This window comes from Herpailurus yagouaroundi, unplaced genomic scaffold (assembly GCF_014898765.1).
Source record: "Herpailurus yagouaroundi ecotype Mexico unplaced genomic scaffold, PumYag 77, whole genome shotgun sequence".
In the NCBI taxonomy this organism is placed as follows: Eukaryota; Metazoa; Chordata; class Mammalia; order Carnivora; family Felidae; genus Herpailurus; species Herpailurus yagouaroundi.
Window position 1 is genome coordinate 86,404,192 of NW_024412388.1, and position 12,939 is coordinate 86,417,130.

Genomic DNA, 12,939 nt, shown 5'->3' on the forward strand with positions numbered 1-12,939 from the left:
TTTTTGAGAGACAGAGAGACAGAGTGTGAGTGGGGAGGGGCAGAGAGAGAGGGAGACACAGAATCTGAAGCAGGCTCCAGGCTCTGAGCTGACAGCACAGAGCCCAACATGGGGCTCGAACTCACGGTCTGTGAGATCATGACCTGAGCCGTAAATGGATGCTTAACTGACTGAGCCACCCAGGCGCTCCTTCTTCTTATCTTTTTTTTTTTAATGTTTATTTTTGCGACAGAGGGAGACAGAGCGTGAGTGGGGGAGGGGCAGAGAGAGAGGGAGACATAGAATCTGAAGCAGGCTCCAGGCTCTGAGCTGTCAGCACAGAGCCCCATGTGGGGCTTGAACCCATGAGCCATGAGATCATGACCTAAGGGGAAGTCGGACGCTTAACCGACTGAGCCACCCAGGCGCCCCAGCTTTTTCTTATCTTTTAAGGCCATGTGCCAGAGCAACACCTGGAATGCTTGTGTAAAATGCAGATTTCTAATACTTACCCTTAGATATAATTATGCCAATAATCCCAGATCACATGTTTAAAAACAGTAAGGTCTGTGTCATTTTGGACTTTTATGTAGCTAGTTACAAACAACAAAACTCAAATGGACTCAAAAGGAGAATTATTGGCTCACAAAATAAAAAATATATATATATATCATGTGCAGCTTCTTCAATCATGGTTGATCTAGTGATGTCACCAAGTCCTATTTCTATTCCTCTCTCTGCTCTGCCTTCCATGGGCTGGCTTTATCCTTGAATTCCACTTGATGGCAAAAAAGGTGGCCACAGTTCTAGACATCAACTTTTCTCCCCACATCATTCATCGTTCAGTGTTTTGGAAGTTGCTCTGGCATAGAGTTTGGGATTTATTCTCTGTCTTTGGCTCTGTTCTGTGAGAGAGAGGTCTACACAAAATGACCTTCAAAGGCCTAAGGAGCTGTAAGAAGGAAGAAAGAGTCCAGGGGCGCCTGGGTGGCACAGTCGGTTAAGCGTCCGACTTCAGCCAGGTCGCGATCTCGCGGTCCGTGAGTTCGAGCCCCGCGTCGGGCTCTGGGCTGATGGCTCAGAGCCTGGAGCCTGTTTCCGATTCTGTGTCTCCCTCTCTCTCTGCCCCTCCCCCTTTCATGCTCTGTCTCTCTCTGTCCCAAAAATAAATAAAACGTTGAAAAAAAAAATTAAAAAAAAAAAAAAGAGTCCAACAAGTCCAGCTTGATAAGGAATTGTTCATTAAGGGGACTTGGGGACAGAAGCATGTCTTGGGTAGTTGCAAGATGAGTAGATCCCCACCACCCCACTCTGTAAGACCTATGTTTATACCCTAGAGACTGGGTGTTAAGTGCCAGGAGACCACGTGGGAGGAAATGTTTGAGAATCTTTGTCATATCTCCAGAGCAGATCAAGGACATTATGACCCAAGGGTGTACTTAAGGGTGCATTAAACAAGAAGAAAGAGGGTTGCCTGGGGGCTCAGTTAGTTAAGCAGACAGATTTTGGCTCAGGTAATGATCTCTGGTTCATGAATTCAAGTCCGGAGTCAGGCTCTGTGCTGACAGCCCAGAGCCTGGAGCCAGCCTCGGATTCTGTGTCTCCCTTTCTGCCCTCCCCCTCTCATGCTCTCTCTCTCTCAAAAATAAATAAACATTAGAAAATTTTAAAAAGGAAAACAAGAAGAAAGAACAATTGGTGGGAGGGGGTGTGTGTAGTTGGTGCACTCAAGAAGGCTTCAGGTCACAGAATGACCATCAGGGGAGATTTGTCCAAGATGGCGTTAGACTGGTTCACACAGGCCCAAACTGTGTTCCTTCTTCATCCCCACCCTAGTCACTGTGGCCACTATGGGGGACAGGATGTGCTGAATGGCTAAGCCGGCCAAAGCCCACCTCTAAGAGCTGAGGGGGAAGGCTGAGGTTAGTGCTGCCACAAGCATGTATTTGGGAGTGGTTGAGGGGTAAATGTTTCAAAGGAAAATTAGGGTGCTGTTGGAGGGAGAAAGGGAAAGGGGGGCAGCCGGCATAAGACTAGCTTCATTAAGTCTTTTCTTTCAGGTAATTGACCTTCTCTGTTCCCAAGACTGGTCCTGATAAACCACAATGCTGTGGGTTGGTTTCTCGTCTCTTTTTGGCAATATTTCCCCCCATTCTTTGCTGTATTTCAAATATTTCCAATGTTCACTACTCTCCACAAAACGCCTACATAGTCCCTCTCATCTCTTAGGTGATCCCAACTTCTTTTTTTTTTTTTTTTTAATTTTTTAAAAATGTTTTTATTTATTTTTGCGACAGAGAGAGACAGAACAGGAGCAGGGGAGGGGCAGAGAGAGAGGGAGACACAGAATCGGAAGCAGGCTCCAGGCTCTGAGCTGTCAGCACAGAGCCTGATGCGGGGCTCGAACCCACAGACTGTGAGATCATGACCTGAACCGAAGTCGGATGCTTAACTGACGAGCCACCCAGGCGCCCCCCCAACTTCTAATTCATAGAGAAAATAGAGGCAATAGGAGGCAAGTATACCATTTCCACCCCTCACCAATCCAATTCATAAACTTATAGTTTACTGTCATTCATGCCACCTCCCCCATAATCTTAAGAGTTGGGGTTGGCACCCTGCAGTCGTGGGCCTGCCATGTATTTTTGCAAATAAAACTGTCTTGGAAGACAACTATGTCCATCTGTTTATATATTGTCTATGGCTCCTTTTGCAATCCCAAGGCAGAGTTGGGTAGTTGCATCAGAGACCCTATGACCTAAAAACCCTAAACTATTTATTATCTGTCTCTAAAAAGTTTGCTGATCCCTGTGTTAGAAGGTGGGGGAGTGATTCTCACACAATCAAGGTTAATCTTTCTCATTCTTAATCTTGTCCTGTTCCATTTCTTCAGATTATTTAGGCTTTCCCTCTGCCCTTGGCCTTTCCAACACTGTTGGTCTCTTTCCCTCAATCTATCAGTGTGCTCAAAGATATCAGCCTTAAAACAATAAAACAAAACAAAACAAAACATTCCCCTTGTCCTTCAACACTCTCATGTGCCTGCCTTATCTCTCATCTTCTTTCTGACCCAACCTCCTTCTCCTTTTTTTGCAAGTAAGTTTATTTATTTATCTTGAGAGAGAGAGAGTGCAAATGGGTGAGGGGCAGAGACAGGGAGAGAGAGAATCCCAAGCAGGCTTAACACTGTCAGTACAGAGCCCCATGTGGGGCTCGATCCCATGAACTGTGAGATCATGAACTGAATGGAAATAAAGAGTCATATGTAACTGACTGAGCCACCCAGGCACCCCTGACCCAACCCTCTTAAAAGTGTTGCATTCATGACCAGTCTTATATGTCTCACTTTCTAGTCACTTCTCAAACCACTTCGGTCATACTTCTGTCCTCACCAGTCACTGTTAGTTAATTAAGCCAATCAGTTTAATTAATTAATTACACATTTAGTGAGTTAACTAAAGTATTTGTTGAGGTACCACCACATGCCAGGTTCTGTACTAGGCTGACACAATGGTGTCACAATGTGATACGGATGACACAATGGTGAACGAAATTGGCAGAAATCCTGGCCATGTATAACTTATAATTTAAAGGCACAGACAGACATTGAACCAAATAAGTAAAGTATCCAGTATGTTAGGACATGATAAGTGCTATGAAGACAAATCAGTCAAGGAAGAGAGAAAGGTAGTGCTGGTGGAGGATGAGAGTTCCACATTTTAAAAGTTGTCATGAATGGATTCACTGAGAAAATGACATTGGAGCAAAGAGCAAAGGTGATGAGAGTGAGTCCCTGGCAGAGGGAACAGCAAGGGCACAAGCTCTAAAGTGGGAGGGTGTCTGGAATGTTCAGGAGACCACAAGAACCAGTGTGGCTGGAGCAAGTAGGAATAAGGGGCAAAATGATGGGAGGTGGTGTTGGAGGGGCAGTTGAGGGGCTGTGTCCCTTAGAGCCTTTTTCCATACCATTTTAAGGGTCTTGGCTTTTACTCTGAATGATTTGGGGCAGTATTAGAGGGTTTTGAGCCAAGAAGTGATCGGATCTGACTTAGCATTTTAAAGGGATCTCTTGGCTGCTCTGTTCAGACTAGCCATAGTGGACAAGGGCAGAATAAGGGATGCCAGTTAGGAGATTGTTACAGTTATTTTATCTAGATCTTTACAGATAAAGAGGGGAGTCCAGGATAAATCCTAAGTTTTTGGCCTGAGCCACTGAAAAATGTACAATCACCTGAGATGAGAAAGCTTGTATTTGGAGCAAGTTTTGGGGGAAAGATGAGGAGTTTGTTTTGTGGCAGACTGCTTCAGGTGCCTTTCAAACATTTAAGTGAAAATGTCTAGCGTCCAGTTGGATATACAAGTCAGGAGATCGGTGGAGAGGTCAAGGTTGGAGATAAACATGTGCAGTGCAGCATACACGTCAGAGTTAAAGCCACGTGAGGAGAGGTGGCCATAGCGAGAGTGGCTGAGATAGAGAAGTGTATAGACTCTGAGCCGTGAGGTACTTCATTGTAAGAGGTTAAGAAAATGAGGAGGAATAGAGTCTAAAGAAGCAGCAGTCAATGAGGCAGAAGGGGACCCAGGAGATATGGTGTCATGGAAGCCAAGTGAGGAAAGTGATTCAAGGAGAAGGAAACAAACAATGGGATTCAGTGTTGCTGGTAGGTTAAGGAAGATGCTGAGAATTGACTGTTGAATTTAGCATTAGGTGGGTCACTAGTGACCTCGACAAGAGTAGTTTTGGTGGCATGGTGGGTACCAAAGCCTGATTGGAGTGTGCTCAAGAAAGAATAAGAGGTGAAGAATTGCAGACAGGGAACACAGAAAAATTTTGAGGGGTTTTGCCATGAAAGACAGCAGTGAAATAACTTCTAATGGACAAATCCCAAGACACATGTCACTTCTAATTTTATCTGTTATCTTTGACACTGTGTACTCATACATCCCATGACTGTGAGAGAATTAACATCCTCAGGAGGAGCCCTCAACCAGTAGTCGGTAAGGAGGTGGTAGATAAATATTAGAGCTCCTTTGCCCTTTGGGTGACTTGGGAGGCAGGTGGTTTTACACCATGACCCAGTGTACCCAGGGTAAGCAGCTCCAGTTGCCTACAATGGTAGCTTGGCCTGAAGACATCCTGTACTGGGGCAAGGAAGGGAAGGCAATCACTCCTCATTCTCTCTCCTCATTCTCATTATGTTTTGTAAAAAAAATGGGCAAGTTCTGCTTTGTCTTTTTAATAGTGAGAGGGGGAAAAAAAAAAGAATGGAAGATCCTATTAAGTGAGTCTGAGTCTATATTTTTGTTATGATTCTGCTTCTTTGGGGATTAATGGAGGAAGCTCCAATCTATTTACAATTAGTTTAAATACTTTGCAGTCTATTTCTGGCAATTTAAAAATCCCTGCCTGATGAGGCTTTACCTACTTAATATATTTCATTTTGGGGCCCCATTACCCTCTGGATAAAGTCCAAATTTTTTCTACCAAGATTCTTTTCCCTTTCCTCCTACTTCATTCTCTATGCTGGAGCCAGCATAGTTCTCTATGCTGGAACTACTTCAGGTCTTTGACCTAGTCTTTTCTCTATTACATCTCAGCTTATGTACATACACCTCCCTCAGTATGAGACTTTCTCCTGTGTCTTTCTCCTTCCCACCTCCCTGCTACCTTGCTGCTCTATAATCTGACTTCCTCCACCTGGTGAGCTCCTATTCAACCTTCAAGTCTAGGACTCTTGGGTTTTCTGTTTTTGTTTTTGTTTTTTTTTAAAGTAAGTTCTATGCCCAACGTGGGGCTTAAACACACGATCCTGAGATCAAGAGTTGCGTATTCCAATGACTAAGCCAGCCAGGTGCCCCAAGTCTACAATTCTTTAGGGAACTCTTCCCTGGCTTCTCAGCTTGCTTGCTTACCTATATCCCTTTCTGGAATGTTGCTTTCTTAAGAAGTGTGCTTTGTTCTTGATTTCAATCCTAGCACTTTGCACAATATCAGGCACCTGGTATGCAGTTAATATTTGCCAAATTAATGGATGCATAAATATAAAAATGTATACTTGATGTTATGAGAAATAAAACATGGTTATGAAGAGAAATATTTAACCTAAAGCATGCTAATATATTTTAGGATAAGCAGAAATTATTTTTGTTTGTGTGCCTGTCAGATTTCTCATATCATGATTATCCTACATTAATAAATCTCAATTATGTTTTGGATATACTCTGAAGAATGATATAGATCCTAATGCAGGAAAGCTTGGTCCATGGAAGATATAAAGTGTGTTTTTCCCCCTATGAGAATCAGGACAGGTATAGGTGTTAATAACAATAACAGCATTACTTACTATCAGGAATCTGTTCAGTAAGTGTGTGTGTGTGTGTGTGTGTGTGTGTGTGTGTGTGTATAATACTATATATATATAATACTATATATATACTATATATATATATACACACATATATATTGTGTATATATACACAATATATATAGTACTATATATATATAGTATTATATAGTATATATATATAGTATATAGTATATATAGTATTATAGTATATAGTATACAGTATATAGTATATATAGTATTATATATATATATATATATATAGTATTTCGTGATTGGAAAAATGGAAACCAAGGGTCTCCTGCTAGTTTATTGAAAAGATTCTTTTCTCCTGGAGTTTCTGCACAGGAAACCTAGCGTTACAAAGGGGCATCAAGGGTCCCCGTGGTAACTGCAGGGAACATGTGTCCTAGGCTTCTGGAACAGAATGATTAAAAGAATGTGAGCCAGAGCAGAGGAATTTAGGAATCCACTAAGGATGCCTGAATGGGGTCATTGGCCCCCATCACACTCTAGAGATAGTACCATGGCTACAGGCAGTTAGAAATGGAAGATGAAGTTAACTTGTACACTGTGGGGATGTCCTCAGTTGATAAAAAGAGCTTCTCTGTGTCTGTTTTGTTGGTGGCTAGGAGTAAATTAAGTAAAAATACCTAGATCCAAAGAGATATAGTAGTTTGAGTCTTGTGAATATATGATTTTGGAAATAATTTTGTATTTAATATAAGCTTTAACATTAATAGCAAATATTTATACAATGGCATCACAGCATAGCACTCTTATTTAATTCTACTATTATTCCTGCGAGTTACAAATTATTTTAGTCCTTATTTAATGACAGAGGAAACAGTCTAAGATAACACAGGTGGTGAAAGAGTGATGCCTGAAAGCTGGGCTTCTGATTATAAATGCAGTATTTTTTGCATGACTCCAGGCTACAAAGAAACTGCTTTCATGTTCAAGTGATTCACGTAAGTTCATTTCCCAACATTTAAAAAAAAATTTACCGTTTATTTTATTTTGAGGGAGAGAAAGGGTCATGGGAAGGGCAGAGAGAGGGCAGAGAGAGGGAGGAGACACAGAATCCAAAGCAGGCTCAAGGCTCTGAGTCATCAGCACAGAGTCCGACGTGGGGCTTGAACTCACGAAATGCGACATCATAACCTGACATTTCCCAACATTTTAATAACTCACTTCTTTGTTCATTTTCCAAGTATTTGTTGAGTATATGTTTTGTAGTAGTTTCCTCATCTATAAAATGGGAATAATAATTCAGTAAAACCTTGGATTGTGAGTAACTTGTTCTGCAAGTGTTCTGAAAGACCAGCAAACATTTCTAATAAATTTTAACTTGATACACGAGTGATGTCTTACAATACGAGTACTATGTGATGCTGAACGTCACACGATTACAACTGAGCCAATGGGTCTTGAAATTCACTTTGGTACACAAGTGCTTTGGATTGCAAACGTTACAAGCATTACAAATTTGTAATGCTACAGAGTGTAGTAGGGACATGTATTAAATGGACATGTAAGAGTGAACACTGAAAACTTGAGATCGAAATGTGCCACTAAGGTGATAATGATGAGGGTAGTGATAGTTGAGGCAGTAGTGATGGGGGTGAGGAGTGGCACAAGGAATATTATTTTATATATTTTTGGAGAAAAAAAAGTTTACTTCTTTATTTCTTCTCCAAAAAAAAAAAAAAAAAAGAGTAGAAATGACAAATAAATGTAGATGGATAAATTCTGTAAGTTTTAAACTGTATTGAGTTGTCAGTCTATTTGAAAAATGTAGCAAATTGCCTAATAAACTGAGCACTGTTAAGTATACTGACCTGGCCATAGAACTTTCTTTCACCTTCTAAAACTACGTCATTCTTTCCTGGCTGCATTAGTCAAAGATAAGATGATTATTAAATTGCATTGTTGTATTTAATGTTCACTAACTTTCTCAGTTAGTGACCAGACTGTTAGTGACAGTATTCTGTGGAATATTGGTTATACTATTAATAAATAGTGGAAATAATAATTCAGATTTTTAAAGAAACCACGTGGCAACAATAGCAATGGCAGATAATGCAACATCTCTTATTTTTTCATTCTGAGTTTACATTATTTCAATATTTTATCTAAAAATTTGAAGAAAAGATATTATACATATACATTATTGTTGCTTGATATTTTATTATCTCAAAGGTTTAAGAACCCATGAGCTAAACAATGTAAGATGAGCTAAGTTAGGAGAAAATTGAGAAAAGATTGTTGGTAACTGGTCTTATTTCTACCACTAATCAGCTATGTGACTTCAGAAAATTAATTACCCACCATGGACCTCAGTTTCTTCTTCTCTTTTCTTTCCTCTATTTACCACATCATTTTTAGGAGTGAAATACTTTGTAGTAGCCCTGTGTGCTCATCCATCACTCTCCGCCCCCATCCCCAGGTCAGGTTTCTGCTACCTGAAGCCTTATGGAGCCTGTTTGAAAACTGGAAGTAGCTGATCTCCCAGGTCCTTCCTGGTTTTTACCATCTTTGATTCTGGTTTGGAGTTCTTAAACAGGCATTGGTGATTAGTGCAGTGCTGGGTTAGGCCAAGATCTTAGCATCTGTAGGCAGCTATCTCATTAGTTACATTATCTACATATTTTTGGTATTCTGATTACACTGTAATAATTTATATATATAATAAAAAATTGCCTTAAAATATTTTTGGTACCAGGCAAGGAATTATCAAAATATTTAAACAATTCACATTTTAATAGTTTTTTTTTTAAGTTTATTTATTTATTTTGAGAACGAGAGAGCGTAAGTGGGGGAGGGAGAGAGAGAAAGGGAGAGAGTCCCATGTAGGCTCCACACACTCAGTGTAGAACCCCACGAGGGGCTCCATCTCACCACTGTGAGATCATGACCTGACCTGATATCAAGAGTTGGATGCTTAACCAACTGAGCTACCCACAGGCCCCAAATTACTTTTTTTTAAACATTTTTTTTTAAAGTAATCTCTACATGCAATGTGGGGCTTGAACTCACAACCCTGAGATCAAGAGTGGCATGCTCTTCTGACTGAGCCAGCCAGGTGCCCCAATAATTCAACTTACTTTGAATTTCAAATTACTCAGAAGGGCAGGTTTCTACTGCTCCTTGTTTCACAACTAAACAGAAAATTAATTTTTAGAAAGAATTCAAAATATGTATTCTATGTATTTTTTACTTGCTCATATAACATCATCATGACTGAACAAGCAACTAAAAGAGCATCTTCTAATAATATATTCTAATAAGAAGTGATACTTTGAATAGAATAAGTGAATATCACCGTTGTCAAGTCTTTGATTAGCCTAACCAACTTTTTCCTTACCCTTCTCCAACAAGAGGGAATATTTTTCCCTTTTATTGCAGCTGAATGATAAAACTTGGTTCTTTTACATTTTTCATTGCTTTTCTCTCATCTGAATCTTTTCTCAGTGCTTTTTTCCAATCTCAGAACTAGTCACACTAGGTCACCACTGGGACATTAAATTTATGAGGGGTATAGACAGATTGGAGAAGACCGTGACTAGACTTGAAGCCATGTAATTTAAGAAGAGGTTGAAAGAAAGGTTGAGGATTTTAATCCGGGTAAGACTAAGGGGAAGAAGTGGTCTGAGGGAGCTGCCTTTGCATTTTTGAAGAGGTGTCATGTTCAAGAATGACTAAGGGTGTTCAGGATGGCCTCAAGGAGCAGAATTAGAACCAGACATATTTTGGTGCCATATCGTATTTTGGAGCTGCCTCCAGCAGTGAGTTTTCTAGCTCCAGTGTGCACAAGCATAGTCTGCAGACTGTTTTTCAGGGTGTGAAAGGCAGGATTCAAGGGATGTTCAGAGTCACTGTTGTTGAGACATTTCTATACATAACTGTTAAATGTCTATGTTTAACATTACCTTTCTTTTCTTCATTGAGTGACATCTTAATTCTCTTAGCATTTTCTTTATATGTGAAATAACTTTCTTTATGGTTGTTTAAAATAAAAGTCATTTCCTACCACTTCTGTTAAGCTGGATGATTGGAAAGAAGTTTCTTACATTATCTTCCTCCACAGACTGAAATCATGCCTTTATTATGAAACTACAGCCAATAGGAACACTGACCTCATGATAATTGAGAGAATAAAGTGTTTTATGATCTCATTAGAATCTTGACATGGATGTGTGCTGTGTGTGCACTAGCTTGTTTACAATTTTCCTTGTAGAATTTTCTATATCATTTAGATTGTGTAGATTTTGGTTTAGAAAAATTTGATTATACTGATAATCACTTATTTTTCTTTCATGCAACATTAAAAAATTACTTATAGAGTCTTAACTTCAAAAATTTCATTATAATATACATACTGTAAATATGACAAGGAAAAATAAACTTTTTCTTTTTGAGTTCTTAATTTGCAGGATTTCTTTTCATTCAGGTCATAATTCCTTTATAACCAAATTTCTTTATAACCAAAATTTCTTTATAACCAAAATTTCTAAACAAACGAATTATATGAAAGAAATGTTTTTTGTATATTTTGTATGTTTATTTTGTTCAGTTGAAGCTACTGTCTCTGAAAATACAGGTTTAGAGTTCATTTAGACTATTTGTGAAATTAAAAGTTTATGTGTTGAATGAGAACGTGGGCTTCTTTTTCTCATGTAATTTTTCTAACACAACACTGGGATGAAAAGTTGTTAGGAAATTTGCAAGTGAATTTAGATTCTACCCAAATTTAAATCGGCGAATTTGGAAACAGATTGCCATCATTGAATTCAGACTTCGAAACAAAGGGGGTAAGTTTATTGAGACATTCATTTGCTTTGCTTTTCTATCTTTCACATATAAAACCTGTTAGAAATTTTCAGTAAAATAATTTGATTTGGCCAACATGATTGTTGACACCAAGACTGGGAGAATATCAGGCAAAATTCAAGTAACTCTATGACTGCGGACATGTTTGAGAGATGTCTTCTCCTTTAGAACTCCACAGCCATGACCAGTGGACTATAAAACATGAAATGCATCTCAACACTGAAGAACATTACAATTCACCTTTCAGGACTTTTACAGTTTTAAAAAACTCTTTTGAGGTATTTTTTCCTCATGTGAAGATTAGGGTACAGATGATGCTGTATAGGCATAGGTTATAGTAAGTACTGGTTAATGATTCTTCCAGCTTTAAATTTATATGGTTCTGTCCTTAAAGATTTGGATGTTAGGGTTTTTTTTTTACTCTCTTACAAGGACGTGTTTGATTAGAATTACTGACGTGTTCTCTTTTTTCTGAATAGCTAAGAAATATACACACACAGACATATAATTTATGAGAGCAACAACAAAAAAATCAAACCATTCAGGTTTCCAAAAGCACTTCATATTTATTTTTGTTCCTATTTAGCTTTTTGGAGAATCGGCAAAGCTGATTAACGGTCTAAGACCAGGGAGTTGAGTTTTACTCGCTGGCCTCACTACGCTCCTTCAAAGTCCGCCCGGCAGCTCTTCACTTGTGCGCCCCCTTTCTCCCAAAGGCGGGCGCAAATCCCTTTCAGTTTCTGAGAAACCACACAGAGCGCATGCTCTTACGATGGTGGATCTGTAGCGCCATTTTCATACCGAAGGCTTTAATTAGGCACGTCTGTAGGGTACCCAGTATTAAAGTTGTTCAAACAGTGTGAGGAGCCTCATAGAAACAAGACAAGGGCTTTTTGGGACGAACCACTCCCTGCAGCACTTCAGCTAACACGTAAAGAGATTCTTTTGTGTTAATTTCCCCCGTGGACGAGTGGCCCTCTCGTGTGTCGCTAGTTCCCTCCCCGCTCCACCCCTCTCCCGCCCCGGCTGGCTTCGCTTCCCCGCCCCCCTCCTCGACTAGAGCAAAATAAAGGTGAGGCATTTGTGATGATTTTGCGGTCACAGTGACAGTCCAAATGAGAGGACGTGGGGGACCGGATGGGAATGTTTTCCCCAGTGAGAACAAAGCACAAGTTATTTCAAAGTCCAGTATGTGTAGAGGAAACCGGTACATGTTCTTTTGAGCTAGGAGGTAGCGCTTTTTTAATTTTATTTTTTATAAAGGTGGAGATCCGTCAGGGATGGGGGGCTAGGGTTGCTACAAAGATTTGCTATATATAGGAGGCGGAGCGCGGAGCTCTGAGGTCTTTAAAGTGTCTGTGTGCGTGTGTGCGCGCGCGCGCAAGAGTTTAAGAGAATGTGGGTGATGGGGCGCGCAAGAGAGACAGAGAAGAAAAATCTGGAGTGGGAGAAGACTTAGTGCAGAAAAGGAAGGGGGGCCGGCGCATCCTTGCCTGGGAAGCCGCAAAAGCGCCCTTCCCTACCTACTCCCTACTCCACCGTTTCATTCATAAGTTTCTAGTCTGGAGGCCCCGCCCGGCTCCCCTGGGCCCAGGGCCCCGTTTCCTGTACAGCAATTGGTGGACGGCAACAAAGCCTTAGCAACTGGCTCCTAGAGACAGGCGGGCCGCCTGGTAACTGGGGCGCGGGGTCGGCGCCGAGAAAGGAGCGGGGCTGTCCCTTTAAGGGATGGCCGCGGAGCCGTGAAAGTGGAGGGGGCCGGGGGAGGGCGGGGAGGAAGGTC

General features: G+C 40.6%; 1 long non-coding RNA gene across 1 annotated transcript; it reads right to left on the reverse strand.

Annotated features, from left to right (window-relative positions):
- Positions 1 to 7,490: 7,490 nt before the first annotated feature.
- LOC121027560 (uncharacterized) lies at positions 7,491 to 10,297 on the reverse strand. Its single transcript, XR_005788796.1, has 2 exons — positions 10,256 to 10,297; positions 7,491 to 7,574 (listed from the first exon to the last, which is right to left on the reverse strand). It is a non-coding gene; the product is annotated as an uncharacterized LOC121027560 (long non-coding RNA).
- Between the last annotated feature and the right edge of the window lie 2,642 nt (positions 10,298 to 12,939).